The sequence below is a fragment of the Procambarus clarkii genome, chromosome 24, assembly GCF_040958095.1.
Source record: "Procambarus clarkii isolate CNS0578487 chromosome 24, FALCON_Pclarkii_2.0, whole genome shotgun sequence".
Classification (NCBI taxonomy): Eukaryota; Metazoa; Arthropoda; class Malacostraca; order Decapoda; family Cambaridae; genus Procambarus; species Procambarus clarkii.
The window spans coordinates 21,272,523-21,286,214 of NC_091173.1; the positions used below are offsets into that span (position 1 = coordinate 21,272,523).

General features: G+C 36.6%; 1 pseudogene; it reads right to left on the bottom strand.

Annotated features, from left to right (window-relative positions):
- The window catches only part of LOC138368214 (major facilitator superfamily domain-containing protein 6-like), a 26,630-nt pseudogene continuing 12,938 nt past the window's right edge, over positions 1-13,692 (bottom strand).

The following is a 13,692-nucleotide window of genomic DNA, read 5'->3' on the forward strand; positions in this document are numbered from 1 at the left end:
TAAGTCTAAATATTATTTTATTTTTAATATACAAACAGGACCTAGTTTCAGTTTCATTATATTTATGACAGGAGTATGACATACCTGTCAATCACCCAGGTACAAAATGTAAGCTTCATAATTTTTCATGTTTGATACAGGCTTGAACCAGGCAAGATAAATAATTATAATCATTTATAAATATTTATACAACAAATGAATCTGCAACTCGGTAATCATTCAAAACTAGCTGTATCACTGTCAGTTGGTGTTAAAAGACCTTCACTGTATTAGTGCTAGGTATTACAAGCCCTCTAATGTATCAATGTCAGCTGCTCCGGGTTAATCACTGCCAGCTGTTACAGGCTTTTCACACTGTGTCAGTTGCTACAGGTCATTCACTGCATGTGTCAGGTGTTCACAGCATCAGTGTCAGGTGACACCATTCACAGCATCAGTGTCAGGTGACAATATTCAAAGCATCAGTGTCAGGTGTCACCATTCACAGCATCAGTGTCAGGTCTCACCAGTGTCTGGTGCTATAGGTTATCCACAACACTTGTGTCAGGTGACCCATACACCAGATAATATGGATACTGATCTGACACATACTCCAGATAATCAAGTGTCAAACTCCAGATAATCTACAAAATTTCCATCCAACATCAGACTTTATGCAGCACTAAAGTCGAGTGTCAAGTGTGTCATACTTAACACATGAACCACCATCAAGACTTGACACCAGTATCAAGTATTGGGCAAACATCTCTTATCATCAACCTTGATTTAAAGTATCACAGGGCTTTCACAACACGACACCCATTATGAGGGGCTACACAAGACGAGGTACACTCATATGAGGGGGATACACAAGATGCAGCACACCCATTATGAGGGGCTATGCAAGACAACACATCCATTATGAGGGGCTACACAAGGCACAGCACACCCATTATGAGGGGCTACACAAAACACAGCATACCCAATGTTTAGGGGGGGGTTCACAAAACATCAACATAATATCTCACAGATCACACAGCACAAGCCTTAGGCATGATGCCACAAACAATATCAGCATCACATTATGTATAGGAAACTCTAGTCAGCATTTATTGTAATACTTAAAGCATTTATTTAGTCGGCTAGTATTTTAACCTCAAAACTGAAGCTAAATCAGAGGAAATTATATCAATCTCCCATTGAGTTTGACTGGATGTCACATATTGAGTACTGATCAGTACACAGTTCAATGTCAAAAGTCATATATTCAATACTCCATTGAATTACAAAACTCACATTAAATTCACGATAATTAATAAAGATTTTCCACTCATTACATGACAATGCATACAAGACTTTGTACACAATTTTATAGAGTAGTACTGACACCATGAACCCTGTAGGCACAGTTGGTTGAAAGCGGCCGACGTTACATAGTAAACTGTATGTAATGTCAGCGGCTTTCACAACGAAGTGCCCACTGGGGCGTATCTAATCCAGGTTGAATATATCATTCCTACAATAACTAACTAGCTAATGCCCATATGGACAAGCTCAATAAAATACATATACGTACTGTACAGTATATAAATACTCTATATATAGACAACACATAATGTTTATAAAATTATATACACTATTGTATTCCAAATATATAATGAATCTATTTAACCTGATGAATATGGAGAAAGAAAACAACCTTGAGTTTTCATTTATCAGAGTTGGACTGTGTAATAAATTTTAGAACCTAAATGTTGTAACATTGTAAACATCTTATATGATTGAAGTTGCCATCTCTTCATGTATGCATTTAATTTAGGTTCATAAGAACATCAGTTATGATGTCGCTAAGATATGGCTAACATACATGTGCAATGTATAAGTTTTGTGAAAGGTACTCTTAATTTTGATTGGTCCCAACATAAGATTTCAGTAATGGCAATGAAAGCTAGATTTCAGAAGAAACACGAAGCCCTGTTTATGTATTTTTAATATCATGTGTGATTTAATTACTATATGAACTGCTGAATTTTGAACATGTTCAAAAATGTTATTACAAATATCAGGAGAAATGCAACAGAGTTGTTATATATAAGTATAAGTACATAAAGTACTTATTATACATTTATAATTTATAAGAGGTAGACTAGCTGGCCCAGGTCTCGCAATAAAGCACTACCATGGAGTAAGTATAAGGGTATCGGAAAAAATGGAGGACATTTGACAAACTGCCAGCTTCCTGTCCCTGTCATGGCTACTAAATAAATGGTGGCCCTCAGGTAAATTCAGGCTAACCTTTTATCCCATTCATACTTTCTTTAATTTAAGTTACACTCACACTGCAGCACCAGTTGGTGATCTGCTCCAAATTACAATCTCGTTAAATAATCTGTTCATGAGGGTGAGTATAATGCTCCACATGTTATTTTTATGTTTAATTTTTAAAAATGTTTACTTGCTGATGACCAAACCACACACCAGAAGATGAAGAAACGGACATTTTGGCCGGTCCTGGACCATTATCAAGTCACATGTGATGTGTGATAATGATCCAGGATGAGCCGAACGTCGACATTTCTTCTTCTTGCGTGTAGTTTGGTTATCATATCTTCAGTCACATTATTGTGACTCATCATCTTACTTGCTGACTTTTTCTGCTTATTCCCTTCTTTCTCATTTACATGTACAGTATTGTATGTGCTTACCATGGACAATCTCGTTCTTTTCACACATTCTTCTTTCTTAGATTAAGCTCCTTTATAAGTACAATGGATTTTAAACAATGCCTATTTTCTTGATCAGTATTAAAGATTTACATCGTATGGCAATAAATTAATCTAAGAATTATGCAAACAGTATTAAAAGATTAATGTCACTTCCTAATACAAAACTACTGTAATTATTTATATAAGAGGACCCGCTAAATGCTCTAGTTACCTTTATGTTCAGAGCTTTTTATTGTATTACTAATGACTACACATGTCCTTGAAAACAATATTGATAAAATGTTACAATTAAAAGGCAAATAGAATTGGTTCAGTACATGATTTTCCTAGACACCAATAATACTTCCACAGTATACTTAAATTGTCCATATAATGTACTTCGTTTTATACAGAAATGCTTTCTCCACAAAAGCAAACTGCATACTACAGTATTTGGTTAAGGATTTAATGGGAAAACTAGGGTCCACTCTAGAAATCTGCATTTTATTGCATAATAAATATAAATCATGTATAAATTCTCATTAGTTCTGTTAAGAGCAAATTTGATTTCATTAATAACAAAAATTTTGATTAAAATTTTATATGCAATTCAACATGTATATAATTAAAGCAATTTAGAATAGAAAACATTAGGGGGAAAATCATGACATTCTTAGTACTGACAGATCACATTGGAACGCAATCTCACAAAACGCTCAATATTTTTCACGTCGACCAATTTATTACAGTACTGAAATACAAAATTTTGATAAATACAATACAAAATGACCTAACTATTCATCAGTGAAACCACTTTTTTCATAGGCACAATGTTATACTGTACTGTAAATAGGAGTTGTGTTCCTGGGAATATTTCTGGTTAATTTTTCAGTATAAAATAAATGAATTAAATTACAAAAACTATATTACTGGAGTACAAGTTAGAAATCCATTATTCATCTGCTAAATAATGCACAGCTGACAATTGTTATTTGTTGAGGCAAGGTCATCTCATCTTTCCCAACCCATCAGCAAACTATCAATAAATTAATGATCTGTCACTTCCTTCACTGTCTCTGAATCCATAATCTACCTCTGTGACAAAATACACTGGTGGATACACATGCATTACAAATCACACTCATACACAGTTATGCTTTTCTGACTTAGTTATGTCTCTCTCTTCTCTTCTGGGGAAAGCTCCCTGTGGCTCTCTGAAGCTACTATCACTGATAGTATGCCAAACTACAAGGTGCCATCAATTGCAGAGTTCTTTTAGGCCTACTGAGGAGCCCAAATCTGTCCCTTTCCCCCTCACAGAAGTGCAGGGAGTGGTGGCAGTATGACAAAAATTACTATGAATATGTTCATGTCTGCCACCACCAGGGAAGCACTCCAAAGTCAGAACAGACCATTGCTGGGTGTAAGCTAGACTGCAGCCTTGAAAACTGCCCAAAAAGAACTCGCCTACAATGTAAATAAAGGATTGACAATGAAATAAGCACTAGCTCGTTTGCCTCACCTCCCTCTCATTTGGAGAGAGAAGGGAGGCAGCCAAAGATTTGTTTGGTGATCCATCCTCAGTTCTAGATGATGGAAACACCCCTGACTCCCTGGGAAAAGGGGAAGGAGGGTGTCAGGGAGCCATTGGGACTCGCCCAGAAATTGGTGTTTCATTAAAGTCAATTATAGTCTGTCTCTCATATTTATTTGAATACAAAATATGTGTCTCTGATGAAAGTAGCTAGGTAAAATAAGCATAGGCCAGAGTCAGAGGTCCCCCCCCAAAATTAGAAAGTTCTCTTTTGCAAACAGTGTTAGACAGTTGGAACAACTTTTGGTGGAGGCCAAAACCATCAGTACTTCCAAAACGTCATATGACAGAGTACAGGGAAGATGGGACACCACGAGCATAGCTCTCATTCTGTAACGACACTTTTAATTACAGTACCCTATACTTTACACCAAAATATTTACCACAATTTACCCGAGTCCCACCATCTCTAATGGTCTAGATGGGGACAGGAAACCAGCAGCTTATCAAAGATTCCATTATTCCTGAGTTGCCCTAAATATGGATACAGACAGAATTAATTTTTTACATGAATTATGTTTCCCAATTTAATAATGTGTTGTACAGTATATGTGAAACTTGTATATTTTGGCAATGTATAGTAAGGACTCCCTGTACTGTACTGTATCCAAAACATAATCTGCATAACAAATTATTATAATTTGCTGTGTGATACAGTACTGAGACTTTCATCAAAGTTTCAAAGTCCAGCCAAAATACTACATGTAATTAGTAGCTTCATAAAAAATATAAATACAGTATCTAATATGTCAAAACTGTAATGAAACCCTTAATATCCTATATAAATAAAATATTATTTTTATGATACAGAAACTAAGTTTGAAGATCACATATGCTCCGCTGTCCCTCGGCATCACACTCATATAATGTTTTACGGATGCCATTTTCAAGAACTTGACCTTCTTCTGGGGCACTATCCTCGTCTTCATCTGCAAATACCCAAAAAGAACATGAATACTGTGAAACCAAATTAATCAGATTATGGAGAAGATTTCAATCATAGGATAAATTGATGCAGTTTCAAATTACACAATGACTCCAAAACACTTTACATATTAATTAGTGGATTCATTTGTATGTGTAAGTGTAAGGGATAAGTGTAGGGACATATGTGTAACATCTGTCCCTACACTTATCCCATCCATGTTATCCATGTTATGACATGGGATGGCAACTAGAAGAAGCTGCCTGCAGATACTGCACAACTGCAGACTCTGCAAACAGCAACAGGCAAAAAGGCGAAGAAATCTTAAGAGCCAGGACCTAAGCGGATTCCATAGAGGAAGCAAGCACTGACTGCTGACACGCGAGACGGGAAGCAAAAAAAACAGCGACACTGCATCTTTTAGGATCAGCGTGAACAGCTTCAAAAGAGCACGACGCACGCACCCCCATGGCCAATGTATCAGATCCAGGTGCGGTTCCAAGTGTCTCCACGTCCTCCTCAAGACAGTCCGCGGACATCTTGAGAAGTAAAAAAGAAACGCAAGACCGAAGCCAACAGGCCACAGGCGTGCAAGTCCTCAATAAAGGGAAGGAACCTGCACGTGAAGCTGCACCACACTACATGACATCCCGAGTCAGGGCAGGAGCGAACAAACACGCATTGAGGTGCTCAAACTCATTGAGCAACCTTCAAACTCGCACGAAGCAAGAGTGAGTTTGAGGACGTGACCCAGGGATCATGTCCATTGGACCAAAGACCCCCACGGGGTTTCCCAGGACCCTTAGTCATGTTATCTCACTAAGGGAAGTCCAGGCAGGGTACTGCTAACCAGCACCCAAAAACTATCAAGCAAACTGCTAAAGCTGAACTAAGGGACATGTACACTCGTGGGGGCCTAGCGGAGGACAATCAAAATACAAAGGGTGTGACCAAACTAAGAAGCAGACTCCCCCCACCAGTCTGGAAAACAAAATGAAAAGAAATACCCCGCAAGAGGAAATGTGCCTAAGCGGAACAGAGCCGGCCTCTATGAGAGATGATAACTAGCTGCACAGTACCTGGCACCCCAACCAGTGACGAAAACTACACCTTACCCAGAGGCAAACAGGGGAGCATGAATCACCCCAGCCGACTCCAAGGGCAGTCAATCACCGAGCAGCAAAAGACACAGCGGAGGTAGAGCCCAAGGTGACTTGTGGAAGGTAACCACAAGCCCCCAAGGGCAGTACTTACAGGAGCACCTAGGGAAGGGAACCCTAGGCGCATGCAGTCCGAGTACTGGAGAAATTACTCCTGGCTCGCACACCTTCTTGTCCTCATCGAGGCCACTAACATTAGTGGCCCTCAGGTAAATTCAGGTAAATGTTATGTTTGTCCAAATGAGGTCGAGGGTGGAGTTAGTCATTTGAGTAATTCTTGTGGTTCTAGTGATCATGGGTATTAGCATGCAATGCATGACTTCATACAGTTGAGGAAGCTGGCAACTAGTGGATTATCAGGTTGGCATAGGTCAATATTATGTTAGTATTAGTTGATTTTTTTTTTAATTTGTTGGTTATTAAATTTCTGAGGTTACAGTTAAAATTACTCTTGAGTTATGAATTCCTTACACAGTTCCTAAGTGTTAAGTTGTTAAGTTTGTGTCAGAACTCTATTTTGAACTAGGAAAAATATACTGTATATTCACCAGAGGTGTCTCTAGTTTGGATCATTTCTGAGCATGTTAGCTCCTGATTGTAGTAAATTGCAGTACCACAACCTCTCTGGTTTGGTCTACAGTTGTGGATAGCTGAGTAATTGGGCATGTTAAACAGATGTGTTGAATCATCATTTAGCCAAGTTTCTGTTAATATAACAAAAGAATTTGTTGTGCAATGCTTGCAATAATTCACTAACATCATCCTGCAATAGTGCTTGGTTAAGACCTTATATTTATGTTAATACCTGTACTGTAATTCATCTTGTTAGGGAAAGGCAGCCTGTGTACATACTCTATACATATTAGGCTTATATTGATGTTTCCCCCATATTGAGTCAAACTACTGATCCTCCCCAGGATGCAACCCTACAATAAGCTGACTAACTCCTAGGTACCTATTTACTATTAGGTGAACAGAGGCATAAGGTAGTGTATAGGAAATGCGCCCCATCATTTCTGCCCCACCCCGGGATTCGTACCCTGAATTCCTGATTATGAGTCGAGAAAAAACCCAACTGTATTACTAATACATTAAATTGATTTGCAAATACATTATTGGCAAGTTTTGCTGTACATATAATATTTGCAGTTTTGATCATTAAAGTGATGATTGTTATTAATACAGTATTTGATAAGAGGTTTAAATTCACGGTCTACACTTGATGGTATTCAATACGGAGGGTTGATGTGTGACTTATGATAATTATACTTTACAGGCAAGTAAACAATTATAAAAAAGACAAAATCTAAATATGAAGATTATAATGTAAACTAACAATTACTGTACTATACAAAAATATAATTATTTATATATATATATATAAATACTGTTTATATACTCTATACTGTATATGGCTAGAAAAGGGTGTGGAGTAAACATGGTACAAGCAAAATATAAATAATTCAAGTGGATACGGTAAGTTAAGTACACTAATTTGATAGAATTGTAAAAAATAAGAATGAGCTTGGATGAGGTGTAGCTGCTAATACTGAAAACAATGTTAAACAAGTAAAGTTTTAAATGACTATTAGCTATAAATGACTAAATCATGGGATGTCATTTATATGAAGAGAATAGTGTAAATTAAAGAATATTTTGTAGAAACAAATATAGTTTAGTTGAGTATTCACTAGAAAAGAATAATTAATTTATAAGAATAATGGCAGTTTACATCAATGATACACTATTTCTCAATATTGAATTTTTCTTTTACTACAACCAAAAAACCGAATTAATATTTACCTTGAGATTTTCTTGAACTTATTTTGTAGATAAGGAACTGGATAATGATGAAGAAGAGAGTAAATGCAACATCAAAGAGTCCCATATAAAGGTAAGCCCTGGATCCACCACCGTTTTCACCAACAAACCGCCCACCATTGCTCCAGATGACACTCCTGAAAGAGGATGAAAGTCACGATGAACAGAATGGCCTTCCTTATACTGTAATTATGCTCAGCAAAAGTATTGCATGACCATATTGCAAAAACTGATATTCAAAGCCGCAACTGCAGAGTCAGAATTAGTAATACAGTACTTGTGGAATAGTCTGTACTTCACATATTCCTATCTATCTAATTCATTCATTAGATATTCATGACACAATTTAATGAAGATATTTTACATACACAAAATATAAAAAGCACACAAATCCAGTAACTTTACTGAGGTACTACACAGCTCGAGAGCAATTTAAAAAGATGTCAAAGGCGGTGAGAATAATGATCTTGGCTAGTAACCTATTTTTGGTCTCTTATTACTGTATATAGGAATATTGAACATGCCTTACACACCCAAATACTAGTGTTACAAATATAATATAAACATTACTGTATGTACAAAGACTGTACAACTGTATGTATTGTATACCTATAGTTGTAAGAAATTAGTAAAATTTCAATTGAATGAAGTCAACAATTACACTACATTTTAAAACAAAGAACATATTCAACAAAGAACAAAGAAGAAAGTATGTACTAGCTCTACCTATAAGTCTACCAATCCTTGTAAAAATTTATTGTATGTATGTACCTTACCTAAATAAATTGTATTGTATTGTATTGTATTGTATTCAGTATACTGTATTAAAAAAGGTAATACAGTACTCTGTTTTTTTTGTTTTTTTAAGAAAAGAAATACCAATGTGATATTAGAGAACAGCCCATATGATAAAGATCTGCATAATATAAACAAACTGCAATACTTTGAAACTACTGTACAGTGAAGTCCCTATTATCAAGCTCAACTGGGATACTAGATTTACTCAACAACAACCCACTGCTATTGAAACCATACACTGTATACTTTTTTTTTAATATATATACAAGAGTTGTTACATTCTTGTACAGTCACTAGTATGTGTAGCGTTGATTGCATCTTAAGGCAAGCAGATTCAATGTAATTTGTCATATGACCAGGAACATGAACAGTCAGCCTGATTTTATTTTAAAGAAGTGACTAAAAATGAATTTGCATGGGTTTTGTATAACTCACCACCAATAAAGATAGACTTGATGATTCCTTGCACTGTAGCTTGTGCACCTCTTGGAGCCACTGAGCTAGCATAACTGATCATATTAGGATAGAAGAGTCCAAATGACAGCCCATGGAGCAGGTCGACAGGGAGGAAGTACCACGGGTTGGTGACAGAGGAGTACAGCAGAAGTCGAAGTGAAAATGCCGTCAATGACAAAGCAAAGGTTGGGATTTTGCCCATTTTTTTTATGATCAAAGCTGAAATGCAGAAAAAATACTTATATATGTACTGTATATTCATATGTAATATTCCAAAAAATAAATGTATGTACTGTATATAGAATTCCAAAAGGCCACATATGAGCATATAATTTTTACAAGATTTGATGGTATGCAAAGGTATATATTGTACTTATTTATAGCATAGTTTTCTTACATGAAAGGAAGAGAAAGGGAACTTCTCCAAGGAAGCACTCTGCTCCTAACATAAGACCTTGCAATAGTTTCATGTGTGGGAAAAATGGATCCCAAGCGAGAGCTACATCTTCCACTATGATAAATAGGAAAGTCCACATTGTTCCCATGGACAAACCCACCACTATGACAGTCAGCTGTTAAAATACAGAAATAAAGTATAAGTGTAAATACAATGTACAGTACTGTATATACATACAGTATATATATTAATATATACATATATGTTGCACCTAATACCAAGAGTTGCTAACAAACCAAATTTACTAAATTTTAACTTATGGATTGATTGATATTAAATAATAATAATAACAATAATAATTCATTGTGTCGGGAGTTAGGCAGCAGAGTGCATATATATTCAGGACCAGAGGGCTTATATTCAGGACCCCACCCCCCCCCTCGCCCCCCCAGTCAAATTACTGACCTTGCCCAAGATGCAACCCCACAACAAGCTAACTATCTCCAAAGAACCCGATTACTTCTAGGTGAACAAGGAATTAAGTGATAGGAAATGTGCCAAACCATTTCCGTCCCGCCTGAGATTCGAACCCGGAATTCTCAATTGTGAGCCGTGAATGAAACTGGCTGTACTACTAGGACACTCATATCAATGAACAAGATGCATTTTCCTTTAATTTGAACTAATTTGGCAAGCAGACCTAACCTAATTATGCCAATTACTCCTCAGTAATACCTAACATAGGTAAAACTAGGGCACAATTAAAAATTCATGTGGTCAATATATCTTAGTATTACTATGATCAAACTAATTTCTACAGAAATATTAGAAAGTACACAAAATTGCTCTGGCTGTTGGGTAAAACAGTCCATGCTTATTAAGTCTAGTACTGGTAGTGTGGTTGTGGTTATTATGGTTTATTTTATAAGTTCCATTAGTTGACAGAACCATCAAGGTTTCACTGCCCCCCCTACTGATGCTCTTCCTAAGGTTTCAACTCACTGTTACCTAACTCCAGGGGGTACCTATTTACTGCTAGGTGAACAGAGGCCTTACGTGAAAGGAAACGTGCGCAACCCCATCTGTCCCACCCAGGAATCGAACCTGGAATCTTCAGCCTCAGTCGATGACACAGACAACTGTGCTCTTATACAGAACTGTCTACAGTTGTGGCTTGCATTCTAGGGAAGGTCAGTTAATGGTCATGAGGACCATGATAAGTCTCAGTACAGTACAGGCTTCCTGTCCCCCAACAATGGGAAACTATATTAATGTACACAAAATATTTTTACAGCAATGTCAAAACTCCAATATAAGAATATTTACTAATTATGAACTTTTTAAGCAAATAACATTAAGGTAGTCAATGAAATATAAACATTAAGTATTCACATACCATATAAATCATCATCTTGGGAGTGCAAATCAGGTTACCAACGTTTCTTGCTATCAGTTTATCTTTTTTAGAGAAAGAAAATTTGATCTGCAGAGAAACTATTAAGTTCAATGTGAGGAAGATACCAGAGATAATTAAAGCTGGAGTGTAATTGATGTGTGCTCTTCCTTTGGAATAGTAATCCACAAGGGCACCGCTCACTGTACCAACAGATCCCCATCCCACACTTCCCCACATGCGCTGACGGCCGTATTTATGGCGGGCATTACCCAGAAGGGAGAAACACACAGTGTCTGCCATGGTGGTGGTTGTAGCATTTCCTCCATAGAGCAACACCAAAAGAATGAAAATGAGCCAGAATTCTGCTGTTGGGATCACATCAGACAGAGTTATGCCTTTTTCGTCTCGGCTGTCAACAGAGCCACAGTGGTACAAGCATGTTGCATCATACATCTCCCCACAGGTGAAATTGGAGAACTGAGACAATAATGGTGAAGCATTTGCTCCAGTAATAATAGCACATGTATCATTTTCACAAACATTGAAAACAGATTGCTTCTCACTAAGATTAAAAATTAAATCTGAAGGCATTAGAAGATTTTCATTCAAAGTTACATCTTGAGGGTAAGTACAATTTACCATACAATTTATTACATCTTCCTCTGTTTTTGCCAATTTGTCAGATGTATTACTTTCAGCACATTTTTGGAAAACTGATAAACTAAAAGCATTATAATTTTCATTTACTTTTGAGCACAGAGATAGTCTAGTAATATTATCCAAACAGTGAAGTGATACTGTTGCTTCTGTCTGGGTATGTGATGACCTAGAGATATCTGGAAGAAGGAAGATAGAAAGGAAGGAGGTGCTGAGGGTGACCATTCCTGCCAAGAAGAGAGCACGGTGGATCTTGAAAGCATCGGCTAGTGTGCTCATCATTATGTTGATGGCACAGCTTGAGAGGGGTGTGACCGTCCACATGAGGCCCACAGCTAGTGTCGGAATGCCCTTCTGCCGTGCCACCACTGGCAGGAATGTGAAAAACGACATTCCTGTGAAGAAATTACAATGTTAAGAAATGCTTTTATAGTTGCTGAGAAATAATTTGATTTATACAGTACTACATATATTCTCTAAAAATAATATAAAACTTAAATAGTCACCTTTAAGACCATTTTACCTTTACCTGTAATTTGTTTATTAGTTATAAGACATTTACCATTACATCATAATTAAGTTTAAAAACAATATTGCAATGTGTTTAATCAAACATTAAAATAATATTTCCTTCCAAGTGTAACAAATCAGCCTGTCCACCAAGGTTTCACAATGTCAAAAAAACGGTTAATTTAAAGCGTCCTCTCCTCACATACCAGACTAAGCCAGAGTATCCCAAAACAGAAAATGGAACAGTACGTCACTTTCACAAGCCGCTTCCATTTTCTAGTACAACAATTTTTAGCCTTAGTAATGCATACAAGCAAAAAGACACATTCTTTGTAGAGGACAGATTGATGAAATATCAAAAACACTTTTCTAAAAATGCCTTTTAGATCTAACTAAAGGATCCTGGTCCCTGTAGTGATAGATCTACGTAGCAATCATCTCAACATAATGGAGGAGTCATTCATTATCACTGTTGTATACAGTACAATCAATAGTAAATATGCATAAATACTGCATACATATACTTAAAACATCAAATTATATACAGTACATGATATCTACTGTATATGTAAATTATATACAGTCTCAATATGATATCCTCCATGAATGTGTTAATTATTTTATCATGTACAAGTGAATCCATGGAAATGTTCAGTGTCATTGCTTTCTGTAAAACTATGAAACATGTCTTTGTGTTTGTCAAAGAAGCCTGTTTACTGTAATTTAGTGATTTTTGCTTTAAAATACTGTATAATAATTAAACAAACAATTCTGAGACTTTTAATGAGAGCAAGTAATATAGCATGTCATATTACAGTACTAACATCTACATGAAGTCATATGCATTATATAAATAAAAGTTAGACTAATGACACAAAATATATATAAAATTCACAGGAAACACACAAAAAGCATTACAATGCAATCATATTGATATGCACACTTAGTAGGTGCACATTGGTATGCACATTTAGTAGGTGCACATTGGTATGCATACGCAGTATGTGCACATTGGTATGCATACGCAGTATGTGCACATTGGTATGCATACACAGTATGTGCACATTGGTATGCATACACAGTATGTGCACATTGGTATGCATACGCAGTATGTGCACATTGGTATGCACATGCAGTATGTGCACATTGATATGCACACTTAGTAGGTGCACATTGGTATGCACACTTAGTAGGTGCACATTGGTATGCACACTTAGTAGGTGCACACTGGTATGCACAGTAGGTGCACATTGGTATGCACACTTAGTATGTGCACATTGGTATGCACACGCAG